The sequence below is a fragment of the Balaenoptera physalus genome, assembly GCF_965194825.1.
Source record: "Balaenoptera physalus genome assembly, chromosome: 20".
NCBI lineage: Eukaryota > Metazoa > Chordata > Mammalia > Artiodactyla > Balaenopteridae > Balaenoptera > Balaenoptera physalus.
Genome location: NC_138901.1, coordinates 49,380,294 through 49,403,112, shown reverse-complemented (window position 1 = coordinate 49,403,112; position 22,819 = coordinate 49,380,294). Strand labels below are relative to the sequence as shown.

Sequence of the window (22,819 nt, the reverse complement as noted above, 5' to 3'; positions counted from 1 at the left end):
ACTACCTGGATATGAATCCTGGCAACACTATTTATAAGCTGTGAACTTGAGTAGCCTTATTTTCCTAATCTGTAAAGCGAAAATAATATCCTACCTAATACAGTGGTTCTGAAGGTTAAATGAGTTAATAAATACAAGCATAGACTCAGGCATAGTAAGCACTATATTAAATGTCAGCTATTTTAACCTAAATAAATTCACCAATCAAAAAAAAAGAAAACCCTCCAAAATGTATTTCATTTGCCTCCTAATTGATTTCATTAGACTCTAGTCAATTCTCCCCCACTTCACACAACTTTTAAGCAGGTAACTACTGGTCTCATTTTTAGTGAAGTCAGCTGAACCAATTTTAATTCTTGGTAGAAAACTTCTTTGTAACTACATAAAACATATTTACATGTCTTTTGTACCTCCTTAAATTAACACTCCACTGCAATAAAAACATTTAAATTATTAATTTGTATTTCATTTCTAACACACTTTCTAGGCTGCCCCATATACATTTACCAATTTTTCCTGCTCTGCAAGTTCCCTGCAAAGTGTTTCAATTATAGTTCTAAGAATATGTGATCACAGAAGATTGAACTAAATTCCATAAAAAGTATTATTATTCAATTAATCCACCTGTTTTTAAAAAACCTGCAGTGTTACTTAAGACTTATTTAAGAACTCTGAATGATCAAGTTATAGTACCTTTATTACAAGAATTATTTTACATTAAAATTCTCTAACCAGTTCCAGGATTTGCATATTCCTATCTGCCTAACGAATTCCCACTCAAAATCTTTCAAGATTTAGATTAAATGTAATGTTTAAAATTTTAACTAGACAGGTAGGCACAATGTGTCTCATTCATCTTTATATTACCTGTCTACATCCTACACCATACCTCCGACAGTTAATATTACATAAATATTTGTTGAACTAAAAGAATACACTTAATTCTTCTTTAACACCCCTTAAAATGATTTCGCTTCCACAAATATTTACCAAATAGTATACATGAGAGTATGATATACGAAATATTAAAGTTAATAGTAGAGAAACAGAGTAAATTCATAAGGACAGCACCCTCCAGAAAATCAGAGAAAAAAGAAATGAAGGAACTGGAAAATCTGCTGTACCAAATACCAAAAGATAATACAAATCTATTGCTATCAGTGGAATGTTAAAATAAGACAAGTAAATCATTAATCTAAAAGAGTCCAGAAACAAACCCATGTATGTGTATCTCGGAATTTAGCATACAATTAAAGGAGAAGAAATAAATTTTGTTAAGAAAACTAAGAACCCATTCGGAAAAAATTATAAAAATTATATAATGATATCCCTATCACATACCTTATATAACCATTACTGCTAAATGGCTTAAACAAACCTCTCAAATCAATGAGGAAAAAAAAGTATTTGATAAAAGTAAGTGTTGTTGGGAGACCCCAATAGCTATTTGGAAAAAAATAAAATAACACCTGTTCCTCAAACTAAATATCAGAATTACATATGGGTCAGAAATGCAAAAATTAGAAAAATGAAACTATATAAGTACTAGTAGGAAATGTAAGTTCCTCTGTAATCAGGGAATGAAGAAACTTTCCTAACTATGATCCAAATCCAAAACAATAAGGAAAAAGACTGATATATTTAACAGGATAAAAAAAAAAAAACTTGGGAGGAGGGGCCATGGAAAAAGACACTCCAGACAAAAAGGACAAATGATAAACTTGGAAAAAAAATGTTTGAAACTTACGTTTACAAAGGGTTAGTATTCCTAATATGTAAAGAATTTCAAAAAAACAAGACAATAACTTGACATTCTTACATTCTTAATATGTAGTTTCTAAAAACAGCACACACACACACACCCCCCCAAGAAAACACCACCACCACCACCACCAACCCGGAGGAGATATGGGTAGTTCACAGAAAAGAAAAAAAAAAAAAAAAGAAGAAACAAAGAAACAACCATGAAATCTATGAAAATACGTTCAACGTCACTCAAAGTATAGGAAATACAAATTAAAACTATCCTAAGATTTCATTTTGTACCTATGAGAATGGCAAAAATTCACCACACACTGGTGGTGGGGTGGAAGAGAAATATGCACTCTCATATAGTAGCAGTGGTAATGCAAAAACAGTACAAAACCTGTGGAGAAAAATCTAGCAAAATCAAATATGCACTTACCATTTCACACAAAAATCCCACTTAAAGAATCCATATCAAAAATACTTATACAAAATATAAGAAATGATAAATGTACACAGTGAGGAACTAGGGGAATCCCCTGGCAGTCCAGTGCTTAGGACTCCTCGCTTCCAACTGCAGGGGGCCCAGGTTTAATCTCTGGTCAGGGAACTAAGACCCCATAAGCCATGCAGATGTCCAAAAAAATAAAAAGATCAAAAAAAACAAAGTGAAGAACTGGAACTCATTACATTGTGGATGGGAATTTGAAATGATACAACCATTCTGGAAAACTGTTTAACAGATGCTTATCAAGTTAAATAAACATTTATTATGTGATGGAACAGTTCCTTAACTAGTTATCACTTACTCAAAAGTAATGAAAACAAAGGCACACAAAAAGACTTATACACAGCAGCTTTATTGATAATAGCCCAAAACTGCATATAATACAAACGTCTATCAACAAATATATGTATAATAAAATTGTGATATATTCACACAATGAAATTCTTTTCACAGCAATAAAAAGGAATAAAACTACTGATCCATGCAGCAACCCAGGTGAATTTCAAAAGCATTATGCTCCAGCAAAAAAAGCCAGAAACCAAACAGTAAAAACTGTATGATTCCCCTGAAAAATTCTCAAATAGGCAAAACTAGTATTGCGACAGAGTCACAGTTGTTTGGGGCCAGTTGGGGGAAGAAAAGGGGAACTGACCACAAAAGGGCTCACAAGGACTTTCTGGGGTAATAGAATCTTCTATTAGACTGCAGCAGTGAATTACTCTTGTCAAAACTCCAACTATATTAAAATAGATGCCTTTATGTATATTATACCTCAATTAAAGTAATAACTTTAAAAAATTAAATAAATGTCTTAAAATCTAAGATAAATATATGTAGGGACTTCCCTGGTGGTCCAGTGGTTAACACTCCACACTCGCAAGGCCGAGGGCCCGGGTTTGATCCTTGGTCAGGAACTAAAATCCCACATACCGCAAGTAGAAAAGCCCGCGTGCCACAACGAAGACCCAGCACAGCCAAAAATTAATTAACTAATTTTAAAGACATATATATATGTGTATATATATGTGTATATAAAAAATATATAAATATATGTGTATATATACATATTTATATATATATAAAAGATATATATATATATAGCAAATTTATAAACAAGGTATGGAAGGATGTGTATTAAAATGTTATTATTTTCTCTGATAAAGTAGGGCTGTGAAGAGCATTACTTGTTAACCTAGACATCTATATTACCTGAATTTTTATAGCAACCACTTTCAAAATTTAAAAAAATTTTAAATTTGAGAAAAATAAAATAGAATACTTTTTAGACTAGGAGAATACATACTCCAACTAGAGAGAACATCCAAAAGGCTATTAGTACTTTAACTTACAAAAGACTAATGCATTAAAAAAATCTGTATATCAAAAAATTGAGTTGAACGCAAAAAATGAAACATCCGGAGCACACAAAATTAAGCGTTATTATTATTCCTTAAAGATAGAGATATCATCCAAATCACTGAGCAAATACCTAATCCACCAAAATATAAATGGCCAAAGGATATATATCAACATGCCATAAACAGGCAATACAAATGACTGGGGAGAGAAGTCAAAACTTGAAGAATAATGGGTATGGCCATGAGTTTTCTGATTCCATTTTCCTCCTTTATCTCCTGTCTCTGACAGAAGAGTGTGGCCTCAGTTACAAAACTATGTTCAGTGTGCTGACAAGAAAACAAAGAAATTCTCCCCCTGTCCAAAGGACCAGGAAAAGGGAACCCTGTGATCTGGAGATTGTGGGGGGAAATGCCTTCTTCTGGTCTTTTCTTTTTTCTCTCCTCAGCCATAGAATTGCACTGCCCCAGCAATAGAAAAACCCAATGAGAAAACCAATCTCTCTGGCCAGAAAAACTGGGAAAACAGGCTCTCTGTCATCCAAAAAGTATTAGGGGAATTCCCATTATTTTTTTTCCTCCTCTCTCTTCTTTCCCCACTTCACTTAAGGGCAGCCCCAGTTATGAGGAACTGTACAATGCAGAGGTCTAAAAGCTCTGAGAGAAAACTGTCTTTCTGGAACTGGGAAAAAGGCCACTGGAAACTGAAGAGTATGGGGGAAATCATGGAGAGGAGAGAGCTGGAAAAGAGATCCCCTAATTCTGTGTATAAACCAATACAAATAATGATTTACGTTTGTGTAAAACAGACTCAAAGAGGTGCAGCAAAGGCTACGCTAAAGAGAACTAATCTATGATATAAACCACTGCCCAAGTCCCAGACTATCACTGAGAGGCACAATGCAGGGCAAATCCAAAGAGCACAACAAAGGCTTTGTAAACAGAACTGATATTAGAGCCACCACCCACAGAAAGTGAGACAACCTGCCATCTAAACTGGTAGGTGTCTGCTAAAACAAACAAACAAATCAACACTCTCCAGAGGATAGTAACAGGATCAGAAATGACAATACTCAAAATGTCCAAGATAAAATCCAAAATTACTCTACATGCAAAGACAAATACACAAAACACACACACACACACACACAACTGGAAAATGTGACAAATTATCAAGGGAAAAGAGGAGCAACAGATGCTTATTCTGAGATGACGCATGTTGGAATTATCACATAAAGACTTTTTTTTTGGCTGCGTTGGGTCTTCGTTGCTGTGCTCGCGCTTTCTCTAGTTGCAGCGAGTGGGGGTTACTCTTTGTTGCGGTGCGTGGGCTTCTCATTCTGGTGGTTTCTCTTGTTGTGGAGCCCAGGCTCTGGCTATGTGGGCTTCAGTAGTTGTAGCATGTGGGCTCAGTAGTTGTGGTGCATGGCCTTTAGGGCACGTGGGCTTCAGTAGTTGTGTGCGGGCTCAGTAGTTGTGGCTGGTAGGCTCTAGAGCACAGCCTCAGTAGTTGTGGCGCACGGGCTTAGCTGCTCTGCAGCATGTGGGATCTTCCTGGACATGGGCTCGAACCAACATCCCCTGCATTGGCAGGCGGATTCTTAACCACTGCGCCACCAGGGAAATCCCCACATAAAGACGTTAAAGCGGCTATTATAATCATAATAAATGAGGTGATGGTTAACACTCTTGAAACAACTGAAAAGACAAATTCTCAGCAGAGAAAGAGAAACTATAAAAAAAAGAACCTCATGGGAAATTCAGAACTGAAAAATACAGTATCAGAAATTAAAAAAAAAAATCATTGCATGGGGTCAACCACAGAACATAGATGATAGAGGAAAGAGTCAGTAAACTTGGAGAGAGAGCAAATGATATTATCTAAATTGAGGAAAAGAAAAAATGACTGAATGAAATGAATGGAGCCTTAGTGACTCACAGGACTATATCAAATTGTCTAAGTTTCACATCACTGGCATTCATATAAGGAGAGGAAAAATAAATTGGCAGAGGAAAAAAAACTTTCTTGGTAATGGCAGAAAACTTCCCAGATTTGACAAAAGATATAAATTTAGAGATTCAAGAAGCTCAGTAAACCCCAAACAGGAAAAATTCAAAGAAAATCAGGCCTAGACACATCATAATCAAAATGTTAAAAAACAAAAATAAACAAAAATTTGAATGACCACAGATTTTCATAAAAAACAATGACGTCCACAGAAAGTAGAATAATAGCTTTTAAAGGTGATAAAAGGAAAGAACTGCCAACCCAGAACAGAATCCTTTATCTACCTTCCTTAGGAATGAAAGCCAAAAAAGAGAGCGAGATTGAGATTCTTACCTAAGGGAAAACTAAGAGAATCCGTTCCCAGCAGATCTGCTCTAAAAGAAATGCAAAATATTAAATAAAAGAAATCTAGAGTGGCTATATTAATATCAGACAAAACAGACTTCAGAACTAGGAAAATCCCAAGGGATAAGGAAGGACATTACATAATGATAGGATTCCACTATCAAATCCTAAATTTGTATTCACCTGACTGACAAAAGAGCTTCCAATAAAATGAAGCAAAATTGATACAATTGAAAAGAGAAATCAGACAAGTCTATAATTATACTAGGAGCCTCCAACACTCCTCTCAGAAATTTAAAGAAAAAGTAGTCTGAAAACACACAGAACAACACTGTAGAACACCACTATCAATCAACCTGACCTAATGACATTTCCAGAATACTACACCTGACAGAATATACATTCTTTTCAAGTGCATATATGATAATCCCACAGAGAGATCATATTCTGAGCCATAAAACATATCTTAAGTGTGAAAATTTTCAATTCATATAAAATAAGTAATCTGACCATAGTGTAATTAAGCTTAAAATCAGTAACAGAAAGATAACTGAAAAAAAAATTTATTTTGAGATGTCTCATGTTGGAATTATCACATAAAGACTTTTTTTTTTCCAAGTAACCCATGGTTCAATAAAGAAGTTTCAAGGAAAATTAGAAAAGAATGAGTTGAGTGAAAATAAAAATACAACATAAAACTTGTAGGATACAGCTAATGCAGTGTTTACATAGAAACACTGATTCTGTATTGGAAAAACAAGACAGATCTCAAACCAATAATCTAAGCCTCCATCTTAAGGATCTAGAAAGAGAAAAGTAAATAAAACCAAAAATAAATGAAAGGAAGTAACACTAAAGAAGAGAGTAGAAATCAATGAAATTAGAAAACAAAAAGCCAATAGAGAAAAATCAATAAAACCAAAAGCTGGGGCTTCTCTGGTGGCGCAGTGGTTGAGAATCTGCCTGCCAATGCAGGGGACACAGGTTCGAGCCCTGGTCTGGGAAGATCCCACATGCCGCGGAGCAACTGGGCCCGTGAGCCACAACTACTGAGCCTGCACGTCTGGAGCCTGTGCTCCGCAACAAGAGAGGCCGCGATAGTAAGAGGCCCACGCACCGCAATGAAGAGTGGCCCCCGCTCGCCGCAACTAAAGAAAGCCCTCCCACAGAAACGAAGACCCAACACAGCCAAAAATAAATAAATAAATTTATAAAACCAAAAGCTGGTTTTTGGTGTGTGGGTCGGGGGGACAGGACAGCGGGATCAATAACACTGAAACCTCTGCCCAACTAACCAAGGAAAACAAGAACAGAATCAAATTATCAAAAACAGAAATCAAAGGGGGGAATATTACCACAGACCCTATGACATTAAAAGGGATAAGGAAATACAATGAACAGCTCTAAACTGATAAATTTGATAACATAGATGAAGTAAAGTACTTGACAGATATAAACTACCAAAACTCAATCAAGAAGAAATAATCAAGAATAGGTAAGAATAGACATATGTATATAAAGAAGTTAAATTCAAATATTTTCACATAGAAAACTCCAGTCCATTGAAACTAGACAGTTTCATTGTCAAATTCTATCAAACATTAAAAGAATAATACCAATTCTACATAACCTCTTCAAATTATAAGAGAGAACATTCCCAATTAATCTTATGAGGCCACAATTACCCTATCAAAACCAGACAAGAACATTAGAAAAAAAAAAGGGAAAATTTCTGACTAATATCCTTCATGAAGATAATAGCTAAAATCCTCAACAAAAGATTAGCAAATCACAGCAACATGGATGCAACTCGAGATTATCATACTAAGCGAAGTTAAGTCAGAAAGAGAAAGACAAATACCATACGGTATCATTTATATGTGGAATCTAAAAGATGACACACACACACACACACACAAATAAATAAAAAAATAAATAAATAAAATAAAAGATGACACAGGGACTTCCCTGGTGGTCCAGTGGTTTATTAGACTCTGCGCTCCCAATACAGGGGGTCTGGGTTTGATCCCTGGTCAGGGAACTAGATCCCGCATGCCACAACAAAGATTCTGCATACTGCAACTAAGACCCGGTGCAGCCAAATAAATAAATATTTTTTAAAAAAATAACTAAAAAACAAAAGATGACACAAATGAACCTATCTATGAAAAAGGAACAGAATAAGGGACAGAGAAAATAGACTGGTGGTTGCCAAGGGGGAGGGGGGTGGGAGAGGGTTGCATTGGGAGTTTGGGATTAGCATATGCAAACTGATATATATAGAATGGATAAACAACAAGGTCCTACTGTATAGCACAGGGAACTATATTCAATATCCTGTGATAAACCATAATGGAAAAGAATATGAAAAAGAATGTATATATATGTATAACTGAGTCACTTTGCTGTACAGCAGTAATTAACACAACATTGTAATTCAACTATACTTCAATAAAAAATGTTTTTAAATTAGCAAATCAAATCCAGAAATATATAAAAATGATACTACATCACAACTAAGTAGCATTTATCCCAGAAATGCAAGGCTGATTCAGCAGTCAAAAATTAACATAATTCTCCCATTCTAAACAGACTAAAGAAGAAAAAACACAGGATCATATCAACAGAGGCAGAAAAAGGATTTCACAAATTCAACATCCATTCATGGCAAATACTCTCAAAAAACTAGGGATAGAAGGGAACAGCATTAACCTGGTTAATGCTATCTACAAAAAACCTACAACTAACACCATACTTAATGATTAAAGATGGAAAGTTTTCCCCTAAAGATATAGGGAAAGCAAGGTAAAAATCTCCACTATAATCACTCCTATTCAACATCACACTAGAAGTTTTATAAGTAAAGAAAAAGAAAGAAAAGGAATACATAACAGAAAGGAAGGAAAAAACCATCTCTAGTTGCAGACATTATCGTATACACACAAAAACCCCAAGGAACATACAAAACAGCAAGGGAAGAAAATGGAATATTTAGATATAAGTCTAAAATATTTGAGTAGAATTTATATAGTAAGAACAATAAAACCCTGATGAAATAAATCAAAGTTGACTAAACAGATGTACCACGTTCATGAACTGAATGATTCAATATTGTTATAAGGTCAATCCTCCCCAAACTGATTTAAAAATTCAACGATTCATAGATTCAAAACAATCTCAATCAAAATCCAACAGAATTTTTTTGTACATATCAAAAAACTGATTGTAAAATGTTCATAAAAAGGCAAAGAATCGGGCTTCCCTGGTGGCACAGTGGTTGAGAATCTGCCTGCTAATGCAGGGGACACGGGTTTGAGCCCTGGTCTAGGAAGATCCCACATGCCGCGGAGCAACTGGGCCCGTGAGTCACAATTGCTGAGCCTGCAGGTCTGGAGCCTGTGCTCCACAACAGGAAAGGCCACGATGGTGAGAGGCCCCCGCTTGCCACAACTAGAGAAAGCCCTCGCACAGAAACGAAGACCCAACACAGCCATAAATAAATAAATAAAATTTAAAACACAACAGAGCCAAAAAAAAAAAAAAAAAAAGGCAAAGAATCCAAATCAGTCAAGACAATTTTTTTTTAATGTATTTATTTATTTATTTCTGGCTGGGTTGGGTCTTCGTTGCTGCATGTGAGCTTCTCTCTAGTTGTGGCGAGCGGGGGCTACTCTTTTTTGCGGTGCACGGGCTTCTCACTGCGGTGGTTTCTCGTTGCGGAGCATGGGCTCTAGGTGTGCGGACTTCAGTAGTTGCGGCGTGTGGGCTCAGTAGTTGTGGCTCTCGGGCTCTAGCGCGCAGGCTCAATAGTTGTGGCGCACGGGCTTAGTTGCTCCGTGGCATGTGGGATCTTCCCAGACCAGGGATCAAACCCGCGTCCCCTGCACTGGCAGGCGGATGCTTAACCACTGCGCCACCAGTAAAGTCCCTGGTCAACTGATTTTTGACAAAGGTACAACAGAGAAAAAAGATTACCTTTTTTGAAAAATGGTGTCATAGCAACTGGACATCCATATGTATAAAAATGAACTCTGACTCATACCTCACACCTTACAGAAAAATTAAGTCCAAACATGGTTCATTTATCTCAATGTTAAAAAGTTAACGCTACAAAACGTTTAGAAGAAATCACAGGAGAAAATCTTTGTAACCTTAGGTTAGTTAAAGAGTTCTTAGATTTGACACCAAAAGTATAATCTATAAAAGTCAAAACTGATCATTTGGACTTCATCAAAATCAAAAACTTTTACTCTCGCAAAGGACACTTTTAAAAGAAAAGAATGGGGCTTCCCTGGTGGCGCAGTGGTTGAGAATCTGCCTGCCAATGCAGGGGACACGGGTTCGAGCCCTGGTCTGGGAAGATCCCACATGCCACAGAGCAACTGGGCCCGTGAGCCACAATTACTGAGCCTGCGCATCTGGAGCATGTGCTCCGCAACAAGAGAGGCCGTGACAGTGAGAGGCCCGCGCACCGCGATGAAGAGTGGCCCCCGCTTGCCACAACTAGAGAAAGCCCTCGCACAGAAACGAAGACCCAACACAGCCAAAAATAAATAAATAAATTAATTTAAAAAAAAAAAAGAAAAGAATGAAGTCAAGCCAAAGACTGGGAAACATTATTTCAAGTCACATATCTCAAAATAGATAAAATATATAAATATATAAAGAACTCTCAAAACTCAATAATGGAGTACAGAGATGCATACTTGAATGATAAAACTATAAAGAAACTCCCAGATGTTGTCACTATAAAAGTCATGATAGTGGTTACTTTAGGGGAAAGGGGGAGTTGTGATTGGGAAGAGACACATGGAGGAACTTCTGGAATGGCTGGCAAAGTTCTATTTCTTGCCTTAGATACGGGATTTCATTTACAATAGTTCATTAAACAAATTCATTTGTTTTGTGAATTTTCTATATCTGTGTTTGATTTTACTCCCCCAAAACTTAGCTACTGATAGCCTACTGTTGAACAGAAGCCTTACTGATAACATAAAGTCAGTTAACACATACTTTGTATGTTGTATATATTATACACTATATTCTTACAATGAAGTAAGCTAGAGAAAAGGAAATGTTATTAAGAAAATCATGAGGAAGAGAAAATACATTGACAGTACATACATGTATTTACTGAAAAAAATCTGCACAGAAGTGGACCCGTGCAGTTCAAGTCCATGTTGTTTGAGACTCAACTGTAGTTTTTGCAAAGAGGGCGATACAACAAAATCATATGGATTATTTTTACGTAATTATGGCTGGTATTTTGAAAAACATTCACAAGTCTATAGCTTTCTTACGTTCCAAATTTTGAACAATAATCATATGTTTGATTTCTACAACCAGGAAAAAAGATTAAAAAATCCAACAACATTTGTGCATGTTCTTTGGATTGTTAGAAGACAGAAGAGATGAACATAAAATGTATAAAAAGTGAGAACGCCAATAAAGTTAGAAATCCCTGAAATATATCATTACACTGTTAAGCTAGAGTTAATAGTATCCATTGCATAACTGCTTCTTTTCTATACATCCTCAAATTTCCAAAAGTAAAGTACTTTATTATAAAAATCAGCACCATCCTGGTTGCCCTGTACCCATGCAGAACATCACTACAATAGAGTCATCAATGTAAAACTGACAAAGGTACTTGATTTGAATCTTGTCCATTTTTAAAAGCTGTCATGAAAAACTAGGAAAAGAAAACAGCACAGAGGAACTTTCACAGCAACCCTAATCATAAACTCCATAATTTCTGCTGAACGTGAATATTAGGTACATGAATACCCAAAGTACAGGACTAATACAGCTTGATAAACTACAGATCAGGCTTAAAAGATATAAATATTTGTAAAAAGTTCTTAAAGGTACTATGAGACTGCATATACAATCTTCTTCAAAAAAACCCAAGAAACAGGCTATTAGGTTACATCTTAAAGATACCTAATCTGTCCTTCGGGGAAAATATCATTATTGTAACTCACCATATCCTTCCTACTAAAAGAGAACAGTAAAAGACATTAACAATCCTATAAACAGTAAATGAGATCTAATTTGTTTCTGGTTCCACAAAAACAGACCAGAGAAGCATATCATTTATTAGGCTACTGAGGGCTGAATGTAAAAGATACACAATTTTTGTAGGTGATACCATTTTATTCAATCCTAAAACAAAGATCGCTAAGAAAGCTGATGAAACTAGAATAAAAACCCAATATACTTTAAAATCTCAGACCCAAATAGGATTTTCAGAATTAAGTAACAGCTCCACATTTGCAAACCACAGTCAAATAATTGACAATAACATCAGTCAAGCCACAGAAAGAAGATGGGGGAAGGGTGCTGATAATCACAGCATATTCAGTATTACTTGAGGAATGCTCCTTGGAGGAATGGTGATGATGTCATAGTATTCCATCTTTTAAGACTCTTCAGATTTTCACAAAAAGGACATTGTTGGTCTTAAGCAACTGCTTCAATACCATAACGCCCTTTTCCCTACATGTTACTCAGAGGGTTCAGGCTTAGAAACCAGCCAACTTAGTCAAACGTTCGATTACTTTAGAGAAAGAAAAATTGTCTCTTTACACAGAATCGGCAGAGACAGATTACACTGTCTACTATGTCTTCCCTCAAAAGAAACACACATATACACAAATCACTTTACCAATAACTGAAAAATGTCATCAGTAAGATAACTTTGACATTACAGGAACTCACGTCAGCCTTAATCGACACAGAACTGATTTGTTGCCTGGTGCTTGCTTCAACCTACTTATAAATATTATACATTATAATTACAAAAGTTTAGGGTTGGAAGAAATTAAGAGAGTATTTGGTTTCAAAAGGTCACATGCCTTTTCTCAAAATCACAGGGCAAATTAGTGGTGGGAAATACAGAATCAATTACCTGAACCACTGTTACTACTTCAAACTGAAATGAAGAGAAAGGTGAAAAGCGAAAACAATATTGTTAAAGAAGTTACTGGGTTGTTGGGTAGGAGAGAATGCATGGGGCAGTATTATGAATATTGTTTAATTTTAAGCATTGATAAAGATATGAAGATACAATTTTTTTTTACAAAACAAGATATAGGTGTGTAAGTAATATGTGACCATTTATATAAAAATAAGAAAATATATCTGTATACACACAGGTAATCTATGGAGGGATTCATCAGAAATAGGGGTGTTTAGGAGACTTTTTTTTCCTATGAATCCTTTCTACCTTTCAGGTTTTTATTCCCCAAATGCATATATTATTTTTCTTTTAATTTTAAAGAGAGATACAGGTAATATTCTTTTCAAGAAAGCCCTTAACGGGGACTTCCCTGGTGGTCCAGTGGTAAAGAATCCGCCTTGCAATGCAGGGGACGCGGGTTCGATATCTGGTCAGGGAACTAAGATTCCACATGCCACGGGCAACTAAGCCTGAGCGCCGCAACTACTGAGCTTGCGCACCTCAACCAGAGCCCGTATGCTGCAAACTACAGAGCCCACGTGCTCTGGAGCCCACACGCCCCAACTACAGAGCCCACACGCCCTGGAGCCTGTGACAGAGAAGAGAAGAGAAAAAACAACTAGAGAAGAGGAAAAAAATCCCATGCCACAACTAGAGAGGAGCCTGCGTGCCACAACAAAATATCCCAAATGCCTCAAAAAAAATAAAAAAACAAAAAACCCACGTGTGGCAACTAAGACCCGATGCAGCCAAAAATAAATAAAATAAACAAATTTTAAAAATTTATTAAAAAAAAAAGTCCTTACTTACACAACCTTATTAGTTACTCCAATCAGCCTAACCATGTGAAACTTTTGTGCACCTTTCATATCTTACATGTAATAAGCACTTAAAATCTTTATAATTAGGATTAGGGAGGGACTTCCCTGGTGGTCCAGTAGCTAAGACTCTGTGCTCCCAATGCAGGGGGCCCAGGTTTGATCCCTGGTCAGGGAACTAGATCCCACATGCCTCAACTAAAGATCCCACATGCTGCAACTAAAGATCCCACTCGCAACTAAGACCTGGCAGAGCCAAATAAATAAATAAATATTTTTTTAAAAAAGACATCACAATAAAAGAAAATTACAGACCAATACCCCTTATAAGTACAGATACAAAAATTTTCAACAAGATATACCATGAGCAAATGAGATTTATTCTAGGAATGCCAGGGTAGTATAACATATGAAAATAAATCAGTGTAACATACCATATTAATAAGATGAAAGAAAAAACAATCATCTGAACAGAAGCAGAAAAAGCATTTGACAAAATCCAACACCCTTTCATGATAAAAACACTCAACAAACTAGGAAAAGAATGGAATTTCCTCAACCCACAGGTATCACGATACTTAATGGTAAAAGACTGAAAACTTTCCCCCTAAAATCAGGAACAAGACAAGGATGTGGCTCTCAATACTTCTATTCAACATTGTACGGGAAGTTCAAGTCAGGGCTTGACAAGAAAAAGAAATAAATGGCATCTAGACTGAAAAAGAAGTAAAATTATCTCTTTTCACAAATGACATAATCTTATACACAGAAAATCCTGAAGAATCCACAAAAAACTATTAGAATAAATGAGTTCAGCAAAGTTTCAGGATATATCAATACACAAATATCAGTTGTACTTCTATACACTAGCAATGAATATTCTGAAAATGAACTTAACAATTCCATTTATAATGTCACTAAAATAAAACAAATATTAATAATAATAAATTTTAAAAGTACTTAGGAATAAATTTAACCAAAGTGCAAGACTTAGAAAATGACAAAACATTGTTAAAAGAAATTAAAGACCTAAATAAATGGAACAACATCATGTGTTCATGGATTGGAACACATAAAATGGTAATACCACCTAAAATAATATATAGCTTCAAAGTAATCCCTAACAGTTTCCAAGCTGTCATTTTGCAGAAATGAACAAGTTCTTTCTAATATTCATGTGTAACTGCAAGTAACACAGAGCAACCAAAACAATCTTTAAAAATTTAGAACAAAACTGGAAGACTCGCCCTGCCCAATTTCAAAGCACACGACAAAGCTACAGTAATCAAGACAGTGTGGAACTGGCATAAGGATAGGCATATATACCAACAGAAAAGAACTGAGAGTCCATATTTACAGTCAAATGTATGGGACAATAAACCCATACATATATGGTCAAATGATTTTCAGCAAAGGTGTCAAGACCATTCAGTGGGAAAAGACGTCTTTTCAACAAAAGTTGGTAAGACAACTGGATATCCACATGCAAAAAAGTATGAATTTGGACCTCTTCTTCACACCATATATAAAATTTAAATCCAAATGGACCAAAAAGGCAAAAGCTAAAACGATAAAACCCTTAGAAGGAAACATGGGTGACAACCTGAAAGACCCTGGATTAGGCAACAGTTTTTCAGATATGATTCCAAAAGCACACACAAAGAAAAAATAGATAAAATGGACTTCATCAAAATTTTAAAACTTTTGTGCATCAATGGACACCTATCAAGAAGGTAAAAAGACAACCCACAGAATGGGGGAAAATATTTGCAAGCAACATATTTGATAAGGGTCTAGTATCCAGAACATATAAAGAACTCTTGGGACTTCGCTGGTGGTGCAGTGGTGAAGATTCCGCACTCCCAATGCAAGGGGCCCGGGTTCAATCCCTGGTCAGGGAACTAGATCCCACGTGCATGTCGCAAATAAGTTTGCATGCCACAACTAAGGAGGCTGTGTGCCTCAACTAAGGAACCCGCATGCCACAACTAAGACCCAGCGAAACCAAATAAATAAATAAATATTTTTAAAAAGAACTGTTAACTGGGTTAATCCAATTAAATAACCCAATTAAAAATGGGCAAAGAATTTGAACAGACATTTCTCCAAAGAAGATACACAAATGGTCAAAAAGCATATGAAAAAATTCTCGGGGCTTCTCTGGTGGCACAGTGGTTGAGAATCTGCCCCCCAATGCAGGGGACACAGGTTCGAGCCCTGGTCTGGGAAGATCCCACATGCCACAGAGCAACTGGGCCCGTGAGCCACAACTACTGAGCCTGCGTGTCTGGAGCCTGTGCTCCGCAACAAGAGAGGCCGCGATAGTGAGAGGCCCGCGCACCGCAATGAAGAGTGGCCCCTGCTCGCCGCAACTAGAGAAAGCCCTTGCACAGAAACGAAGACCCAACACAGCTAAAAATAATAAATAAATTAATTAATTAATTAAAAAAAAATTCTCAACACCATTATTAATTACAAATCAAAACTACAATGAGATACCATACCACGCCCACTAGAATGGCTATAATCAAAGAGGCAGAAAATAACAGGTGTTGTGGAGGATGTGAAGAAATTGCAACCTTCACACATTGCTGGTAGGAATGCTAAATGGTACAGCCACTGTGGAAAAGTTTGGCAGTTCAAAAAGCCAAACACAGAATTACCATATGACCCCACAATTCCACTCAGCAAATCCATCCTGCATTTCCCACCCAGGATAATGGCATGGCTATTCCTTGTGTCTCCGAGGTCAGAAAACTAGATGTGACCTAAAAAGAAATGAAATTGAGTTGTTTGTAGTGAGGTGGATGGACCTAGAGTCTGTCATACGGAGCGAAGTGGGTCAGAGGAAGAAGAACAGGTACCATGTGCTGACACATATATATGAAATCTAAAAAAAAAAAATAATAATAATGGTTATGAAGAACCTAGGGGCAGGACAGGAATAGAGATGCAGATGTGGCGAGTGGACTTGAGGACATGGGGAGAGGGAGGGGTGGGCTGCGACGAAGTGAAGGAGTGGCGTGGACTTGTGTATACTGCCAGATGTAGTAGAATGGATGGCTGCTGGGAGGCAGCCGCATGGCACAGGGAGATCAGCTTGGTGCTTTGTGACCACCTAGAGGGGTGGGATGGGGAGGGTGGGAGGGAGACGCAGGAGGGAGGAGATATGGGGATGTGTGTATGTGTACAGCTGATTCACTTTGTTGTAAGGCAGAAACTGGCGCACCATTGTAAAGCAATTACACTCCAATAAAGATGTTTTAAAAAAAACCCAAAAAACTAGATGTGACCTTTTAATTTTTTTCCCTTCCTCTTTTTCTCCTCTAACATCAAGCTAATAAACTGGTAAACCCAACAGACTTGAATCTCCTCTATTCACTGTGGGTGGCCTAGTTCAGGCCTTAATCATATCTCACCTAGACTAATGCAATACCTCCTATCTGGACTGTTTGTAGTTTCATTCTCTCCAATTCATCTTTCTTATTGTTTCTCTAATTTTTTCATTAATATATATAAGCACAAACTAAGGCAGGAAATTCTTTTTTTTGGCCATGCTGGGCAGCATGTGGGATCTTAGTTGCCTGACCAGGGATCAAACCCATGCCCCCTTGCAGTGGAAGTGCAGATTCCTAACCACTGGACCACCAGGGGATTCCCAGGAAATTCTTAAGAAAAGTCACAAAATTATTGCTCACTTTTTTATTAAATTCAAATAATACCATAACACTTACAGAATAAAGTTCAAACAGTATATAAAGCATTCAAGAACTCCACAATCTGGCCGAATCCTTCCTTTCCAGTCTTTTCTCTTAGTGTATCTATCCCTTAATCATAGCAATGTCCAGCAAAAGCCTCCATGACACCTGAAATACTGTCTACATTCTTAACCAACCTATCCTACTATTTCAAATACAGCTTCAGAACTTCAATTTGAAATCAGTGATTCCTTTCTCTTTACTATATAAATTTTCATTTTGTATCTCTATTTTAATACATATTTTTAATGTCGTTGTTTACATGCCTTATATTCCGAGGCGGTATCATAAGTTTCTGGAGCTCCTGCATACGTAGAGCCTAACAGTTTCACACAGCCAATCAAAAAAAAAAGTTTGTTGAATGACTATTTAAATACCCTATCATTTCATTTATTTCTAAGACTCTATGCAAGTTTAGGTAAGGGTAGATTATTTTTAAACTCATTCCAATTATAAAAGCAGATAATTCATTTTTTTTACAAATAAAAATAATTTTATTAAGCATATACAGTTATTTCCATGTACATTTCAAAATAACTTCAAATCTATCTGCTTCCTACATATTACCCATCTTACTTCTGGTGTCTGCCCCCTATTGGGTGAGGCTGGTCTAGAAGCTTGTGCAGACTTCTTGGTGGGAGGGGCCAGTGTCTGCCTATTGGTGGGTGGAGCTGGGTCTAGGCCCTCTGGTGGGCAGGGCCATGTCAAGGCCCGTGTCTAGAGGTGGCTGTGGGCTCAGGAAGTCTTCAGGCAGCCTGTCTGCTGAAGGGTGGGGTTGTGTTCCCACCCTGTTGGTTGTTTGGCCTGAGGCATCCTGGCACTGGACCCTACATGCTGCTGGGTGGGGCCAGGTCTTGGTGCTAATGACCCAAGCAAGATGTCTGCCTCAAGCAAGAGTTCACAGATGAACACTACCTGATATCTCTGCCACCAGCGTCCATGTCCCAGGGTGAGACACAGCCACCCCCTACCTCCCCAGGAGACCCTCCAAGACCAGCTGGTAGGTCTGGCTCCTAGAAAGTCACTACTTTTGCCCTGGGTCCTGGTGTGCACCCTCCAAGAGTGGAGTCTGTGTTTCCTCCAGTCCTACTGAGCTCCTGTAATCAAGCCCTGCTGGCCTTCAAAGCCAAACGCTCTGGGGGCTCCTCCTCCCGATGCTGGACGCCTAGGATTGGGAGCCTGATGTGAGGCTTAGAGCTCTCGCTCCTATGGGAGAACTTCTGCAATATAATTATTCTCCATTTTGTGGGTCGCCCAATCAGGTGGTATGGGATTTGATTATATCGCAAGTGCACCCCTCCTACCAGCTGTCTCATTGTGGTTTCTTCTTAATGTCTTTGCATGTAGAATACCTTTTTGGTAGGTTCCGGTCTTTTTTATTGATGGTTTGTTCAGCAGTTAGTTGTGATTTTGGTGTGCTCGTGAGAGGAGGTGAGCTCAAGGTCCTTCTACTCCACCATCTTGTCTCTCACCCCTACATATTACCCAGCTTAATTGCTTGAATTACACTAAGCATGTACTCTAAGACAAAATTTTTCTCTAAGTTAAAATTTAAATTTAAATCCGTGATTACTTTCCCAAGATCAAATCTACCATTAAATTGTTTTGCTTACAAATACAGTCATGTCTCAAGGAATTACACTAATGTAAAATCTATATAATAGAATTTGCATAATTAATTTTGCAAAGGAGGGAATAGTGACTCAAATACTGTATCCTACTTTGTACAGTCAGTTCTGCTATAACATTTATTTTGAAAACAACTGTAGTACAATGTGAATTATGCATTTACTTATGTGCAATTTCATCCCTGAGAAACACGAGATGAGTGCAGCAAACTGCACCCAGCTGAACCAAGTCTATTAACTGTGTTTTCTTATTTTCTGTATTTTCAATGTTCTGGTCCTCTCAGGGCCAATCAATTCTTAGAGACAGCAAACAACTAACCTGAGATCATATCTTTCATATGTAAACCAATCAATCCAAAATCCATACTTCCAACTACCTCCTTTACCTAGCTCTTACACTCCAGGCCAATATTCCCCTGCTCTAATCACTCCAGAGCCAGGTACCAGACCCTTAGGACAGCCCCTATAGCTCAGAGACCACTGAATTATTAAAAGTAGCCAATCCTAAAACTGCTTAACCTGCCTCGCCCATTTCCTCCCACAGAAACCACAATAAAGGTTCTTGCCATATTTTCCTCCTGCTCCCTCTGCCTCCTGACCAACCTGGTGCTTCCCTGTGTGGCCCTAGATGGCTTGGTGTCCCACCTCCTCTCGGGAACTGAAACAAACTATCTTTTCAATGCAGTCATCTTCTGAACTGTTGGTCTCATCATACCTGAAAAACAGTAAAACCTACATTTTAAAACACCAAGCCATATAAGAATACACAAAACATACACACACACCTTAAACATATATTAGCTACCTCAGTTCCCTGCATGTATTATGCATACCCAACCACATCTGGTGTTAAAATTTTCTATCCGATTTTAGATAACCCGTCTTTGGTCACTTCACAATAACTCCCACTAAATCAACTTCCACAACAAACTTAAGGTCTCTTTCAGTAAGTTCTGTATTTATTGTAATATTTATGTATTTATTAATCATTTAATATGTGTAAAACTATGCTGTTTTTATTAGGTTCCTATCTTTTTTTATGTGACACTAAAGTTTTTGAGTGTTGTGCTCCTAGCCCCATTTTTCCCATAAGCCCCGTAGTTTTCACTACATAATTTAGCATAACATGGTGATTTTTTAGGAACACACATGTTGTGTTATAGCAGAACTGACCATATTTGTATCTGAGGTTCAGTATTATTTTCTAAGAGATATAATGACTCTGTAAACTGTATTTTCTTTCTAATAATATTGCAAATTCCTTAATCATAAGATACCAATTATATAGTTCTCTGGGATATATCAATAAATATTAATTTGCTACTTAACCCAAATAACTGTTCTAAATACCTTCTAATAGGGTTCACTGACATATAATTTATGTTCAGTAAGATCCACCCATTTTAAAGGTACAGTTCTGATACATGTATATACAGTCTTGATATCACCACCACAATCAAGAATATTTCCATCACCCCCAAAAAGTTCCCAATACCCTTGATCCAATTTTTGTCACTATAGTTTTGTCTTTTCTAGAACTTCTTATAAATGGAATCATACAGCCTTTGGTGGCTGGCTTTTTTCATTTAGTATAATGCCTTTCAGATTCATCGACGTTATTGCTGAGTAGCATTCAAGTGTATGGATATAATACAATTTGTTTATCCATTCATCAGTTGATGTTCACTTGAGTTTTTCCATTTTTTGGCTAATATGAATAAAGCAGTTGTGAATATTATTTGTACGTGTCTTTTGTTAGCACATGTGTTTGCATTTATCTTAGGTAAATTCCTAGGATAGGGATTGCTGGTAAACACACATTTAACTTTCTGAGTACAAACTGGCCACAACATTTTGATTTCCCACCAGCAATATATGTTGTTAACATCCTCACCAACACTTGGAGTTTGTTGGTCAGTCTCTTTTCATTTTAAGATGAACTAAATAAACATTCTTTACTTTTCCATATAATTAATCTGATAAACTACTGAAATTAATTAGATGTCAAAGACTGCTAAAATGTCATCAAAGATACAAAAATTAATCAACCTACAATAATTTAAAACTTAACCCTACTCCAAGGTTACAGAAATAGAATTTGGAACTGAAAGAAACCATGGAAGTAAAGCCTATACTTTTAGCTGAGGAAACAAAGACAAGAAGTAAAATTACTCAGACAATAATAATAGGGACTTCCCTGGTGCTCCAGTGGTTAAGACTCTGTGCTCCCGATACAGGGGGCCCAGGTTTGATCCCTTGTCAGGGAACCAGATCCCGCATGCCACAACTAAAGAGCCTGCATGCTGCAATAAAGATCCCGTGTGCCACAACTAAGACCTGGCACAGCCAAATAAATAAATAAATATTTTAAAAAAGAATGTATGAGAAATAAGAATGTACACTGATTCACATTTCTGGAAAGCAATGCAGGAAAAGGTATCAACAACCTGCAACGAAGACCCAACACAGCACACACACACACACAAAAAGAACCTTAAAAATATTCCTGCCCTTTGACTCAATTCTACCTCTGGGAATCAAAGAAATAATCATAACAAATATGTTCATAACACCATTTAATGATCTAAAGGTCTATCACTAGAGAGGTGACTAAATGAATCCATTTGATGAACTTCTTTAAAGCCATTTAAAAATTTTCATTTTCCAAGAATATTAATGGCATGGGGATGTTGCCACAATAAAAGCTTTAATAACAGGCTGACTATATTGTATAAATGCAATTTTGAAAAAAAATAAGTAATGTTTATTATTGTGCCTTAAGCACTATACTAAGTATATTACATCCATTATTTAATTTATCCTCTTAAAGGCACTAAGTAGCTCCTAGGTAGAGATGTTATGAAAATTAAGATTTTACATATAATATACTTAGCAAAGTACCTGGCACAAAGCAAAGAATAATGTTTACTTTTATTATTCCCACATTAAAGATGTGAAACTCAAGATTCAGAGAAATTAAGTGATTTGCTAAAATCACACAGCTAATAAGTGGTAGAACAGAAATCTGAACTCAGGAGGTTTAATTCTAGAATCCCCATTCTTAACTACTACTCTATATACTGCCTACACATTAAAGATACAGAGAAGCAATAGTAAAGGAAAAATACACAGTGATATTTCTAGGTGGTAAAAAATCAGGTTTTTATCTTCCAAATGATCTACATCTATACATGAATTACTTTTTTAAAAAATATATTTATTTATTTATTTTTGGCTGCGTTGGGTCTTTGTTACTGTGCACAGGCTTTCTCTAGCTGTGGCGAGCGGGGGCCACTCTTCATTGCGATGTGCGGGCTTCTCATTGCAGTGGCTTCTCTTGTTGAGGAGCATGGGCTCTAGGCGCGTGGGCTTCAGTAGTTGTGGCTCGCGGGCTCTAGAGCGCAGGCTCAGTAGTTGTGCCACACGGGCTTAGTTGCTCCACGGCATGTGGGATCTTCCCAGACCAGGGCTCAAACCCATGTCCCCTGAACTGGCAGGTGGATTCTTAACCACTGCGCCACCAGGGAAGTCCCTATACATGAATTACTTTTAAAACTACTTTTTTTCCAGAGAACTTTAAAATATCAGTAACACAAATGCCAGTATTACAATACCTAGAAGTTTAAAAATCTGCAACAAAAGCTTAGTCTTGTTAGTTCAGTATCACAACACTTTCAAAAGTGGCAATATAT

At 37.0% G+C, this 22,819-nt stretch overlaps 1 protein-coding gene across 4 annotated transcripts in view; it reads right to left on the bottom strand.

Annotated features, from left to right (window-relative positions):
• Nucleotides 1-22,819, bottom strand: part of TAOK1 (TAO kinase 1) — a 166,257-nt gene that overhangs the window by 105,482 nt on the left and 37,956 nt on the right. Inside the window, exon 2 of one of the 4 annotated variants that reach the window (XM_082442793.1) lies at nucleotides 19,731-19,842. The exons of the other annotated variants lie outside the window; for them this stretch is intronic. The gene's annotated coding sequence lies outside the window, so the exon portion shown is untranslated. The remainder of the gene's footprint in view (nucleotides 1-19,730; nucleotides 19,843-22,819) is intronic. 4 annotated transcript variants of the gene reach the window in all.